The sequence below is a fragment of the Pristis pectinata genome, chromosome 32 (genome assembly GCF_009764475.1).
Source record: "Pristis pectinata isolate sPriPec2 chromosome 32, sPriPec2.1.pri, whole genome shotgun sequence".
NCBI classification, from domain to species: Eukaryota; Metazoa; Chordata; class Chondrichthyes; order Rhinopristiformes; family Pristidae; genus Pristis; species Pristis pectinata.
Window position 1 is genome coordinate 20,867,832 of NC_067436.1, and position 13,692 is coordinate 20,881,523.

Sequence of the window (13,692 nt, forward strand, 5' to 3'; positions counted from 1 at the left end):
GTTACTACAGAAAACACCAAAAGTCCAACAAGCAGTGGTCTGCACAGAATGTCCTGGAGGCCTTACAGGAGAGAGTGGATCCTATGGGAGGTTCAAAATCATTTCTTAGAATGCCTTATCACCAGAACTCACAAACAAGCACCAAGTTCTCACGTGACTGATGGTGACGGGGCCCTCCCCGTCAGATTCATCATGCCCGCCTTAGTCCCATCACACACTGCGCTCAAGGTGGCTGCTGTGCAGATGTGACGGTCAACCACCTCTTTGTGGACATCGTGTTTGACCAGAAAGTGAGGAAAGGGATGCAGCGGTCCTTGGTCTTCTCAAAATTTTTTACTCTTACAGTGTAAGGAGCGAACGGTGCTGACTGCACGTTCCAATGTGCAGGGATACATGCCGAGGGATGCACAGACTCAGTGCTGACACTGTAGAGGCTCTGTGGAAAAGGGCCACCATCTAGTGCCATTCTGGCACTAACACTGAGGAGCTGGGCCATCTCTTATTTGTTTTACTCATGGAATATTTGGAGATGAAAGGTAGTGACTCTGATCTATTGCAATTGAGAGCACTGAATTGCCTGGTACAGGGAATGAAGATGATTACACGTGCCTAATGTATTACTATATATTTTATGAATTAAGCATATTTTTTGGGGGAAAAAGCACATATCCTTGAACCTTGGAGTGTGCTGGGAACATGGTCCTGGATCAATTCTATCTGCATGTTCCCTTTTCTGTCATCTCTGAGGCATCTTGAGGAGCAAAACCCTTGCATCTGGATGAGGCAGACAGGAGCCCCCTGGGTTGTTGCAATATCACCCCAAACCAGCAGCAGCAAATGGATGAGTGGGAGCAATCTCAGGGAGGGGCAGTGAATTGAGGAGGTGAGAGGGATTGGGGCCAGAGGGGTTATGTAGAAGTCACTCTAGAGTCACATCGCTGGGGGGCTGGGGGGAGCATCAGGAGAGTAGTGAAGGTTAATGCGGCGTGGGATGAAATGCAGTAAGTGGGGCCGGGACAGTGAGAGACTGAGGTTACCGGGGCACGCGGTGCGAGTGGGACCAGGATCAATCCGGGACGGGAAGAAGCCAATTCTATGATAGCAATGCGCATGCGCGGCCGGCGATACGCGTCTCGGGAGTCGTAGTTTGTTTTACTGCGCAGACTCGTCGCTTCTCAGCGTCCCCAGGGACGAGACGTTATTACGTCATCGGTTAGCTCAGCGTTCGTGTTGCAGTGTCTTGTAGCGAGGCTCCGGGCAGGCCCTCGGCTCCTGAGTAGCTCGCCGTGATCGTATAGTGGTTAGTACTCTGCGTTGTGGCCGCAGCAACCTCGGTTCGAATCCGAGTCACGGCATTGCGGTGAGGCAATGGCACGGCATTGGGAGCCAACTCTTTTCATAATTTTTCAATGCAAAGGCATAATTTTAATTTACAATTTCAAAATAATTTTTTTCTAAGAAAATTTAATAAGAAAGAGAAGCGGTTTGACAATTTGAGGAGGAAGTGCCGATGATAAGTACTGAGCCTCTCCCATGGACAATCGAGCAGGATGAGGCCACTTGCCCCCTCGATTCTGCTCTGTCTGAATAAGATTATATCCGTCTTAAACAGGTAATTCTCTATTTTCAAACAGTGAGCCCAAATTAGAGATTTCCCACAAGACGAAACATCCTCTCCATCTCCACTCTGAGAAAATGTTTCTATATTTTTTGGGGGGAAAAACTGTCTCGTCAATTAATATCGTAGGTGGGTGGGTTAGTAAGTTCACAGGCAATACAAAGACTTGGTGGTGGTGTGGATAGCATAGAAGATTGCCAAAGGATACAGTGGGGTATAGATCAGCTGGCGATATGGGCGGGGAGATGGCAGATGGAATTTAATCTGGCCAAGTGTGAGGTGTTATACTTTGGGGAGATTAAATGTAAAGATCACTGTTAATGGCAGGACCTTTAACAGTGTTGATGTACACAGGGATCTTGGGGGTCCAACTCCACAGCTCCCTGAAAGTGACTGCACAGTTCGATAGGGTGGTAAAAAAGCTTGCTTGTCTTTATTAGTTGAGGCATTGGGTTCAAGAGTCAGGAATTTATGTTGCAGCTTTATAAAACTCTGGTTCAGCCACATGTAGAGAAAGCATTCAATTCTGGTCACCCCGTTACAAGAAGGATGTGGAGGCTTTGGAGAGGATAAAGAAGAGGTTTACCAGTATGTCACCTGAATTAGAGGGCATGTGCTATGAGGATAGGATGGACAAACTAGCGTTGTTTTCTCTGGAGCAGCGGAGGCTGAGGCGAGACCTGATAGAGGTTTATAAGATTATGAGAGGCATAGATAGAGTAGACAGCTGGTATCTTTTTCCCAGGGGCAAAATGTGTAATACTGGAGGACATGCATTTAAGGTGAGAGAGGGTAAGGAGATGTGCAGGGCAAGTTTTTTACCCAGAAGATGATGGTTGCCTGGAATGCACTGCCAGGGTTGGTAGTGGAGGCAAATACAATAGAGGCATATAGGAAGGTCTTAGATAGGCACATGAATGTGCAGAAAATGGAGGGATTATGGACATTGTGTAGGCAGAAGGGATTAGTTTAGCTAGGCATTTAACTACTTGTTTAATTAGTTTAGTACAGCATCGTGGGCCAAAGGGCCTGTTCCTGTGCTGTACTGTTCTATGTTCAGTTGTAGGGAGGCACAAGAGACTGCAGATACTGGAATCTGGAACAACAAACAATCTGCTGGAAGAACTCAGCTGGTCAAGTAGTATCTGTGAGGAGAAAGGAGTTGTTCACGTTTCGGGTCCTGATGTAGGGTTTTGACCTGAATCATCAACAATTCTTTTCCTCCCACAGATTCTACTTGACTCACTGAGTTCCTCCAGCAGATTGTCAGTTGTAGGGAGGCTGTTGAAAAAAATCTTCTTCAGTGAATCCCTCAGCACATACTCCTGAACCTTGGGAGGCGCCAGTCGGCAGTATTCCCTTATGGACATTATCTTGCACTGGATGACCAACAAGTTTTGGACAGACCAAAGTGCATCTTTCACCGAGTTGATGATCTTCCAGCAGCACTTGATGTCTGTCTTGATGCGAGTCGCTGGGAAAAGCCCATAAATCAGACAGTCCTCTGTCTCGCAGCTACTCTTGGTCTGTCCTAAATTCGTTGGTCTTCCAGTGCCACAAGATATCTGTGCGGGAATGGTGTTGACTGGCATATTCCAAAATGCAGGAATACGTGCTAAGGGATGCACTGAAGCTTGGTGAAGCCACCGCAAGGCTTTGTGGTGAAGGACAACAGTCTAAGGTTCTGCTGCCCCTGTGGGCCCAATAGGCAGTTGAAATCAAAGGATTTGGCAGGAGCAATCCCCACAACAATCTTTCCCTCCCTGCCTCTGAGACCTACCCAAAGACTTGTGGTTATCCCCACTCAGACACCTCTCTAAAATGGCATACAACACAAACTATTTTCTGTGTTTGCCTGCTGTAAGAAACTATGATTCTATGACTTGCCAGCAGGAAGCAGTGAGGAGAGAAGCACAGAGGCATGATTCTAGTGGACTAACGGTGAGTATTTAGGAAAAGAGATTCTGGACTACATTGACCAATTTGGTTTAGATCAGATGCATTGGCAAACTGCTCCATCTGCAGGGTTGCTGAAGGCATCGCAACACTTTGCCTCTAATTTTTCCAGTGAGGACTTTGGATGAGGCATTGAGTTTGATTAGATCCTGGAAACCTGAGTAAAAACAAATAATAACCAAAATAAACACCTGGAAACACTCAGCAAGTCAGGCAGCAACTGGGAAAAGATAAACAGTTAACCTTTTAGATCCTAAACCCTCCTGGACCTAAAATGCTTTCTGTTTTTTCTACTGAAAAACCTATTCAACCCTTGGTAGGTCACATCTCTCCTGCTAAGTAAGTATCTGCTAGATTGGATCGCAGGCAGGGTGTGAATGTGTGGCGCTGAATCCAAGGCCACCTCCAGCTGATGCAGCTGTCTTGCTGTAATACCAGCGGAAGCCAACAGATGTCTCCGGCCGGGAATTTCTTGTCGAACGGAACAGAGACAATTTATTTCTTTTCATGTGGCTGTAAATTCAGAAAGTTGATAGGAAGCGCGTCGCTTGCTTTTCTCGACTGTTACAAATAGATTAGATCCGGAAAACTGCCGGAATAATTTCGGATACAGAGCAACCAGTGGCTGGAGGCTGGTTGCTAATTTATGCAAATTTTTCATGCCTTCTGGGTAAAGTTTGAAGAATAGAAATAAAATTCCACCCCACACACACACTATTAGTAAGTTTAGAAAGGATGAAAAGAGATTTAACGCACTTTTCTTTAATTCCTTCTGGGAATTTGTAAATAGCTGAGGAGAAGGTCATGGGTCGTTGTAAGTTAAAAGTGTTTTGCTCGGATGGAGGGCAGCGCAGCGGCAATGCTGAAGTAAGACTATACTTTTAAGGATCATTTCTATAGTCAGTGACTGAGAATTGTGGCACTTAAAAGGTTCGGTCTAGTAACCATGATGAGGAGCTGCAGCGTTTTCTCCTGAGCGCGAAGCAGTCCCCGAGCTTTGCTTTATGCAATGGCTGGAGGACATTGATGACCGTTCCCCTCTCCTATTGCAGGAGGGGCGGAGGGAGAACACGCAGTCTGAATGGTTACTCTTTATTTTATAAAAACAGAAATCAGTGTTTTAGTTGTTTTCGAAGTGAGTTCGGAAAACCCGCGTAATACCGGATGCCAGCTTCAAACACACACGTGTTGAAATAACCGCAGCCCTGGGATTGATGTTATTTTCTCAGAATTTTCCTTCTCAGTCAGTCCATAACTGTCCAGCTTCTCTGTCCTCAAAATTAACTGGAAAGAATGTCTATATTAATTGTTCCAGCCTCTTCAAACTCCGTGGAACTTCTCTTCCTCCTTTCACTGTATCCTTTTTCCCCCAGTCCCATATCAACAACAAATTTCACATCATATGTCAGTGATAATAATTAAACACTCTGATGTCATCTACCCAACAATGTGCTCATCTGCATCATGGGCATCCAATCCTTCTACAGTTCGTGGATGGCCTGAGGGTCCTTCATTTCTGTCTTGGTTCGTGCCTTGTTGTGACTGATCTGAGTCACGTGAGAGGCACTGAAGCTGGCTATAAAGAAGTCTTTATTCATCACCACAAGCGTTCTCCTAGAGACCCTCTCAATAGTCTCACATTTTATGCCCTTAAGATCAAAGGTAACAGCAGGTGATCGAAGGTAACAATCTCAATAGTTACAATGACATCGTTTACTTCAATATTTTGAGTCTGATAAAAAGGTAACACTAATGAATGATCAGTACAAGAATGTAAAGGCTTGCACTGTTTTATAATTGTATATAGTTTGTCTTTTATTATGGAATAATAAAAAAAATTGAGTCTGACAATGCTGCCATTGAGTTACATATGGAGGTACCTCTGAATGTTCAAACAACTTTGCTGGGACAAAGTAATTGACATGGATGGTCTGAAAACGTCCGAGGACAGAGATACCAGACACCCAAAACTAATGTGAGGACTGACTCTCTAAATACACAAATATCCAAACTATTGATTCAGCAAATCTGCCTGTGACCATGTCTGATGTGCTGGGTGACAACATCAACCCGGTTTTGCCATAGTTGCCTGGTTTGCTGTCAGTCAATTAACACCATTGTCTGACGTTTGGCTGATGCAGAGGAGATCGTCTCATGGTTACTTCACCTTTGCAAACCATATCTCTTGAGCAGCCAGCCCCTGCTGTGGGCCTGCTCTGTGGACAGTGCTGTTTGTTTATAAGCTGTCCTTTTACCTTCAGACTGATTACTGCTCGCAGCTTACATTAACTGAAGACTGATTCTGGTTTGAATTAACTTCTGCTATATTCACAGTTCCATAACTCCTGAATCCCTAATGCACAGTGGTCCTCTGGTGTGGGCTTTAGTGAGCTTAGGGACTTTGGTCAAGAAGGGGGTGCTGGTGCTTGGGGTCCACAGAAGGATCAAAACAAAGCATTTGCTTTGACTTATCAGGTGCAAGTCAAGGAGTTGGGGTGGTGAGTATTTACGACATTTTTTGAAGGTAAGGCAGGACTGGCTGAGTCGAACACGCACCCTGTACCATGCGTACGTCTGCAGAAAGTGTATCCACCTGCAGCAGCTCAAGCTGCAGGTTCTGCAGTGGAGTAGCAGCTGGAATCACCGTGGCCGGATCTTCATGTTCAGCATGGGCCAGGGGGTGTCACCCCGCAGATTAAGACTGCAAAGGCAGGGAGGGAATGGGTGACTGCCAAGCAACTAAGAAGAGCAGGGAGGTTGTGCAGAGTCACTGTCAGATTTTCCTCTCTGGACTGCATTCAGACCATGACTGGTTCAGTTGCACAGGAGTGATAGAAGACAAGTGAGAGAACAACAGTGATCAGAGATTCAATAGCTAGAGGGTAGACAGGCATTTCTGTAGTTCCAGGGTCATCTGTTGCCTACCAGGTGCCAGGGTCAAGGATATCACTGAAGGGCTGCAGAGCATCCTGAAAGGTGTGGATGAACAGCCCAAGGTGTGGGATCTTCCCCGGGTGATGGGTTGCATCTCAGCAGGACTGGAGCCAAGATGTTTGTGGGGGGATTGCTAGTGCTCTCCGGGAGGGTTTAAACTAGTTTGGCAGTGGGATGGGAGCAAGAATTCAGGAAAGAGAAACAATACAGGAATTGTAAGATGGAAAAGTAGTTAGTAAAATAGATGGTAGAAACAAACATAAGTGGCAAATGAGGCCAAAGTAAGGAATGCTGTTAAAATGGCAAAGTTGAAGTTACCATATCTAAACACTTGCAGTATTTACACAAGATGGATGAGTTAACAGTATAAACGGGAACGATCTAATTTCCATTATGGAAACATGGCTGAAGGGTGACCAGAGATGGGAAATGAATCCGTCGCTCAACCCAACACGTCTATGCTGACCATATAGTACCCATCTGTACCAATCCCATGGCTGGGATTTGGTCCAGAGCCATCTATGCCTTGGTCGTTAGAGTGAATAAAATCTCCAGCTTGCTTTTTGCCCCTCAGTCAATTATGCCTGCACTACCATTTCCCCTTTTGTGGATTTCAATTTTGCTCCGATCTATTATATGGTACTTTGTCAAATGCTTTTTATCGTCTGTGTACACAATATGTATGCCCTATTCAACCATCTATTGCTTTTTATCTCCATTTGCAGATGAAAATAAGCATGGATCCAATTCCTTTCCATGCTCCTCGTTTCCAAACTCCTCCCGCTGCAAGGAATTCCCACCCTCTGGTTAACAGAATTCATTTTCTTAATACAACAAAGCAGTAGCACAGTAGCCTGAGGGGAACTGTGAAAGGCCAAGGTAACCCCCATCTCAGAATCGCAGGGAGTGTGGGGGGAGTGTTGGCAGCAGAGACAGACAAAAGCTTTAATTGAGGGTAAGAAACAGAGTGTTTGAAAGGACCATTAAAAACCATTTGTTGTTCTGAGAATTTGTATTGTCAATAAAACTAGGTCAAAGTCCTTACTTATCAACTTATCATTAAAATCTATTTTCCAGACACAGAGTGGTGGGTGCGTGGAACGCACTGCCGGCAGAGGTTGTGGGGGCAGATACATTAGGGACATTTGAGAGACTCTTACATAGCCACATGAATGATAGAAAAATGGAGGGCTATGTGGGACGGAACGGTTAGATAGATCTTAGAGCAGGATAAAATGTCAGCACAACATCATTGGCTGGCCTGTACGGTGCTGTAGTGTTCGATGTTCTTAACTCATGACAGATTGTCTCCTGCTACTGCAGGATCAGCAGATAAAGACATTGATTTCAAACAGGCAAATAGGGAGTTGTTTTCAATAATAGATTTAAACTTTACTTCCTTTTCAGCAAAAGGAAATGCCATTCCTCTCATTACAGATTCTAAAAATACTCGATAGTGAATCCAAGACAAACATTTTCTACAAACCTAAACCCTTTCACCTTCTGCCCAGAAAATAAATTATGTGCCATAAGATGCCACTGGATTTGAATCTTATTTTTCGCAGTCAGGGCTAGGGGTTTGGAGATGGGGTGGCGATGAGAAACCAAACATTGGTCCCACTCATACATGGAAAAGAATTAGCTGGGAAGTGGCTCTGGGGCACTCGTGCACCTCCTGTCATTGAGAAACATATCCTACTGTCCAGCAGCCTAGGCATCACTTTACAGGCTGATCCCCTGGCGAAGCAGTGGTGAAAAGACTAAAATATAAAACCTGCAGAAATAACATCAAAATAACCACACAGAAAAGCAACAGTTTTATGAATAATCTCATTCTTAGAGAAAACATGCAAACTCACAGAGAACCCTTTAGGTCAGGATAGAACCTGGATGTCTGGTGCTGTAAGGCAGTGGTTCTACTAGCTACTACCTTATTATTCCTCTTTTGCACTATCTATCTATCTATCTATCTATCTATCTATCTATCTATCTATCTATCTATCTATCTATCTATCTATCTATCTATCTATCTATCTATCTATCTATCTATCTATCTATCTATCTATCTATCTATCTATCTATCTATCTATCTATCTATCTATCTATCTATCTATCTATCTATCTATCTATCTATCTATAACTTATAGTAATTTTTATGTCTTGCTGCCACAGAACAACAAATTTCACAAGATATGTCAGTGATAATAAACCTGATTCTGAACTAATGAGACACTGTTCATCCTATAGTGCCTACACCTGGAACCAATGTTGCCCATGTCTCAGTAATCTAGCTGTAGCATACAGGTGACATTGTGTGTGCCTGGAGACTGAGCTCTAAGCCATTGACTCATTAACTGAAGCATACAAGAGAATAGGATTTCCACTCAGCGTCCGCGAGACAAAAGTCTTCTACCAGTTTGCCCTTTTTTTTCTTTTCAAAAATAAACTTTACTCATGAAAAATGTATACAAGGAATACAAAACGGAACATGATTTTCTTTACATTCACAGTGTTGTCCAGTCTATACCTTTGGAGGGATATAGGTCAAGTGCAGGTAGATAGATGTAGTTTAATGTGGCATCATGGTCAGCACAGACATTGTGGGCCAAAGGGACTGTCCCTGTGCTGCACTGTTCTGTAGTGTGATCAAGTTAGTACATTCTATGTACAAAGCACCAATGCCACTCATGGCCTCTTTGAACAATACAGTTTTCAAGTGTTTGCAAGGGGGTTGAGGTTAATCAACCTGTCCCTACTGCACAACCTCGTCCTGTGACAGCAAAGGTTCATGGTGCTAACTAGAAAATGTAGACTGCTTCCCATTTCTCTGGAGTCATCCCTCGGCAAAGACAGATATCAGTGGTGCAATTCACCATTGCTTTCAAATCACATTGATTGATGGGAATCCCTTCCCCATGGCTGCTCAGAGTAGAGAAGAAGCATTTGGGCTGCATTGGCAGCAGACAGAAGCCCTACACAAGGAGCGTACCACCCAACAATTTACCCAACTGCTGAGCATCTCCTCTCCAATCTGGAAGAATCTTCAGTTCCCATGTTCATTTTGTGGGTTCCCAAGGAACTGAAGATGTAAGTATAATATAATGAAAGTATAATGTTATAATAATTTGACATGTCCCCTTTGACACTCACCAATTTTTGACTGAAGTTCAAGCATCTCAGTGCATTTTCGTAAATACCTTTGCTCTGTGATGTGTTCAGGCTCTTAGCTCTCGAGTTTCTGATCATAAATTGAGCAAGATATTTTCCAGTAAATGTAATTGTTGAAAAGTCCTGTATTTGGCATCCTTTCAACTGTTGGTTTAATTGTAGTGCTGCACTTTTGGCCAAACATTTTGGAAGTATATTTTGCTAAAAATAGTAAGATATTGTTGTTAACTGAACAAAATGTGATAGCTTTTTTCTTTACGGCACACGGTGTAGTGTTCATGGGTTCATGGACTGTTCAGAAATCTGATTGCAGAGGGGAAGAAGCTGTTCCTGAAATGTTGAGTGTGTGTCTTCAGGCTCCTGTACCTCCTCCCCGATGGTAGTAACGCGAAGAGGGCACGTCCTGGGTGGTGAGGGTCCTTAACGATGGATGCTGCCTTCTTGACGCACCGCCTCTTGAAGATGTCCTTGATGATGGGGAGAGTTGTGCCCGTGATGGAGCTGGCTGAGTCTACAACCCCCTGCAGCCTCTTTCGATCCTGCACATTGGAATGTCCATACCAGGCAGTGATGCAACCAGTCAGAATGCTCTCCACCTGTACATCTGTAGAAATTTGCAAGAGTCTTTGGTGATGTACCAAATCTCCTCAGACTCCTAATGAAGTAGAGCCGCTGGCATGCCTTCTTCATGATTGCATCAATGTGTTGGGCCCAGAACCGATCCTCTGAGATATTGACGCCCAGGAACTTGAAGCTGTTCACCCTTTCCACCTCTGACCCCTCAATAAAGATTGGTGTGTGTTCTCATTAGTTCTGAAGATCAGCCCCACTCCTGTGGGAAGTTTGTTAGAGGTAAGGTGAACATTGAGGCAAGGAAGATTGAGAGAAGTGTTGTGACACCGTCTTCAGAGATCGGCTCTGTTGTAGACCCACTGGTTAGAATGGCAGTCTTACTTTACTGGTGGATTGCCAAGGCAGAATGAAAGGCTGGACTATCGAATAAAACCAATCTAAACTTTAGAAGAAACTGCACCATCTCTGAGAAACAACATAAATGTGACACATAGAACTAATTAAAAATAAACTAGATTTCTCAGAAAAAGATGAATAATTATCAAGTTACATAGGAAAGGAATTTAAGGTTACAAGGATAAATTTAGATCAATACCTCCCAGGTAAGTATTAATGTACAACACAAAGGACTTCTCGCAAACAATGACATAAGTATTGGTATTGGTTTATTATTGTCACTTGTACCGAGGTACAGTAAAGAACTTGTCTTGCATACCGATCGTACAGGTCAATTTATTACACAGTGCAGTTACATTGAGTTAGTACAGAGTGCATTGAGGTAGTACAGGTAAAAACAATAACAGTACAGAGTAAAGTGTCACAGCTACAGAGAAAGTGCACTGCAGTAAGTTGCAAGGTCACAATAAGGTAGATCGTGAAGTCGTAGTCCATCTCATTGTATAAGGGAACCGTTCAATAGTCTTATCACAGTGGGGTAGAAGCTGTCCTTAAGTCTGGTGGTACGTGCCCTCAGGCTCTTGTATCTTCTACCTGATGGAAGAGGAGAGAAGAGAGAATGACCCGGGTGGGTGGGGTCTACAATTATGCTGGTTGCTTCACCAAGACAGCGAGAGGTAAAGAGTCCAAGGAGGGGAGGCTGGTGTCCATGATGCGCTGGGCTGTATCCACAACTCTCTGCAGTTTCTTGCAGTCCTGGGCAAAGCAGTTGCCATACCAAGCCGTGATGCATCCAGATAGGATGCTTTCTATGGTGTATCGATAAAAGTTGGTGAGAGTCAAAGGGGACAAACAGAATTTCTTTAGCCTCCTAAGGAAGTAGAGGCGCTGGTGAGCTTTCTTGGCCGTCACATCTAAATGATTTGTCCAAGACAGATTGTTGGTGATGTTGACTCCCAGGAACTTGAAGCTCTCAACCTCAGCACCATTGAGGTAGACAGGTGCATGTACACTGCCACCTTTCCTGAAGTCAATGACCAGCTCTTTTGTTTTTGTTGACATTGAGAGAAAGGTTGTTGTCATGACACCATTCCACTAAGCTCTCTATCTCCTTCCTATACTCCGACTCATTGCTGTTTGAAGATACGGCCTACAACAGTGGTATCATCTGCAAACTTGTAGATGGAGTTAGAGCAGAATCTGGCCACACAGTCATGAGTGTATAGGGAGTAGAGAACGCAGCCTTGTGGGGCACCCGTGTTGAGAATAATCGTGCCAGAGGTATTGCTGCCTATCCTCAATGATTGTGTTAGAAAGTCAAGGATCCAATTACAGAGGGAGGTGTTGAGTCCTAGGTCTTGGAGTTTGGTGATGTTTGCTTGGAATTATTGTATTGAATGCAGAGCTATAGTCAATAAACAATAGTTTAACAGATGCTCCAGAGCTGAGTGTAGGGCCAGGGAGATCATGTCCGCTGTGGACCTGTTTTGGTGATAGGCAAATTGCAGTGGGTCAAGATTGTCTGGGAGGCTGGAGTTGATGCGTGCCATGACCAGCCTCTCAAAGCACTTCATGATGGTGGATGTCAGAGCCACTGGTCGGATGTCATTGAGGCATGTTACCTTGCTTTTCTTTGATACCAGGATGATAGTGGTCTTCTTAAAACAGGTGGGAACCTGAGATTGAAGCAGGGAGGTTAAATATGTCTGCAAATACCCCTGCCAGCTGATCAGCACAAGATCTGGGCACATGGCCAGGGACACCATCTGGGCCGGATGCTTTCATCATGTTCATTCTCCGGAAGACTGATCTTACGTCCTCAACGGCGATCTAAGGTTCAGTTGCATTGGAGGCTGTCAGGGTGGCTGTTGACAATCCACTTCCCTTCTGTTGTAAATAGAGTCGTGTTTGTTCCAAGTACCAATGGCAAACAGGGCTAGTATTACAGTATACTATCTGTTGTAATTACTTTACTATAATTGAAAGGACACAATGACAGTGACAGAAAACTGATTTCAAGTTGGCAGAAACCTAGTGACCTCAGGATTGAGGATGAAAATCAAGGATTTGGTTTGGATCAACAAGTTCTCCATTGGGTCCAATTGTTTTCGTCCTGTCCAGAAAGGGAGGGGAGGGGAGGGCTGCCTGTCAGCTGCCCTGAACCTTAATCACCACAGATACAAGGATCACCATGCACCACAATGAAGAACTGAGCAATTATCACCCGAATCTTTAAGTGTGCTGGATTATATTTGATAGTCACATTAGGTGAAGTGAGAAATGTCGTCATTACAGCCATTTTCTATTCTGCATTTAGAACTTAGGCACAGCCCATTAAATGGAACAAACTAACAATTAACCTTAAACTTAGTTATAACTTTGTTAGACAGAGTTAACCCATCTGTTAACGCTGTGCACAGAGTTTCCAGCATTTCTCAATGACGTGCAGTGAACTCAGTGATATAACAGGAGGAGGGAATACAGAACAAGGGAGGTCTGGGATCTACACGGGCAGGTGTTTAGGGCAAGGTCAGAGCTGGAATACAACACAGGGGAGGTCACTCAACTACTGGACAAGTAATTACAGTGAGGTCAGCAAAGTACAGAAGAACTCGCTTCACCTCCCTTGGTGGTTCAATATTTGTCCAGATGCTTCTTAGCTACAGAGAGAATTGACAGAAGGGGAGGAGAAGGACGAAGTGAAGGTACAACCCTTAATAACTAACAAAATTGAGGAATGACAGAACAAGAGCTGGAGCGATCTCAGGTAGTGTGTGATTAACTCTCAACCAGAGTTACAGGATATGGTGAAACAACATACAAAACTACAACAGAACCTTGGGACCAAGGGGTGGATGTGACTTATCTTACTAAAGAGCTGCAGAGGTTAGAAACTCTCTCCCTTTCTTTAGGCCCTATGATAAATCAGGGACACATACAGCTCCTATTGCTGCAATAGGGATAGGAACAGACAGGCTAGAAAGGTGTTTATTTGGAGTAAAGGGAAGGATGAGGCTCTCAGGCAGGAAATTGGAAGAATAAATTGG

The 13,692-nt window shown here is 44.2% G+C and overlaps 2 non-coding genes across 2 annotated transcripts; both read left to right on the forward strand.

Annotated features, from left to right (window-relative positions):
* Positions 1-1,283: 1,283 nt before the first annotated feature.
* On the forward strand, positions 1,284-1,355 carry trnah-gug (transfer RNA histidin (anticodon GUG)). Its single transcript has one exon. It is a non-coding gene; the product is annotated as a tRNA-His (tRNA).
* A 3,088-nt stretch (positions 1,356-4,443) lies between these two features.
* Positions 4,444-4,660, forward strand: LOC127585361 (small nucleolar RNA U3). Its single transcript, XR_007958505.1, has one exon. It is a non-coding gene; the product is annotated as a small nucleolar RNA U3 (small nucleolar RNA).
* The last annotated feature ends 9,032 nt before the right edge of the window (positions 4,661-13,692 follow it).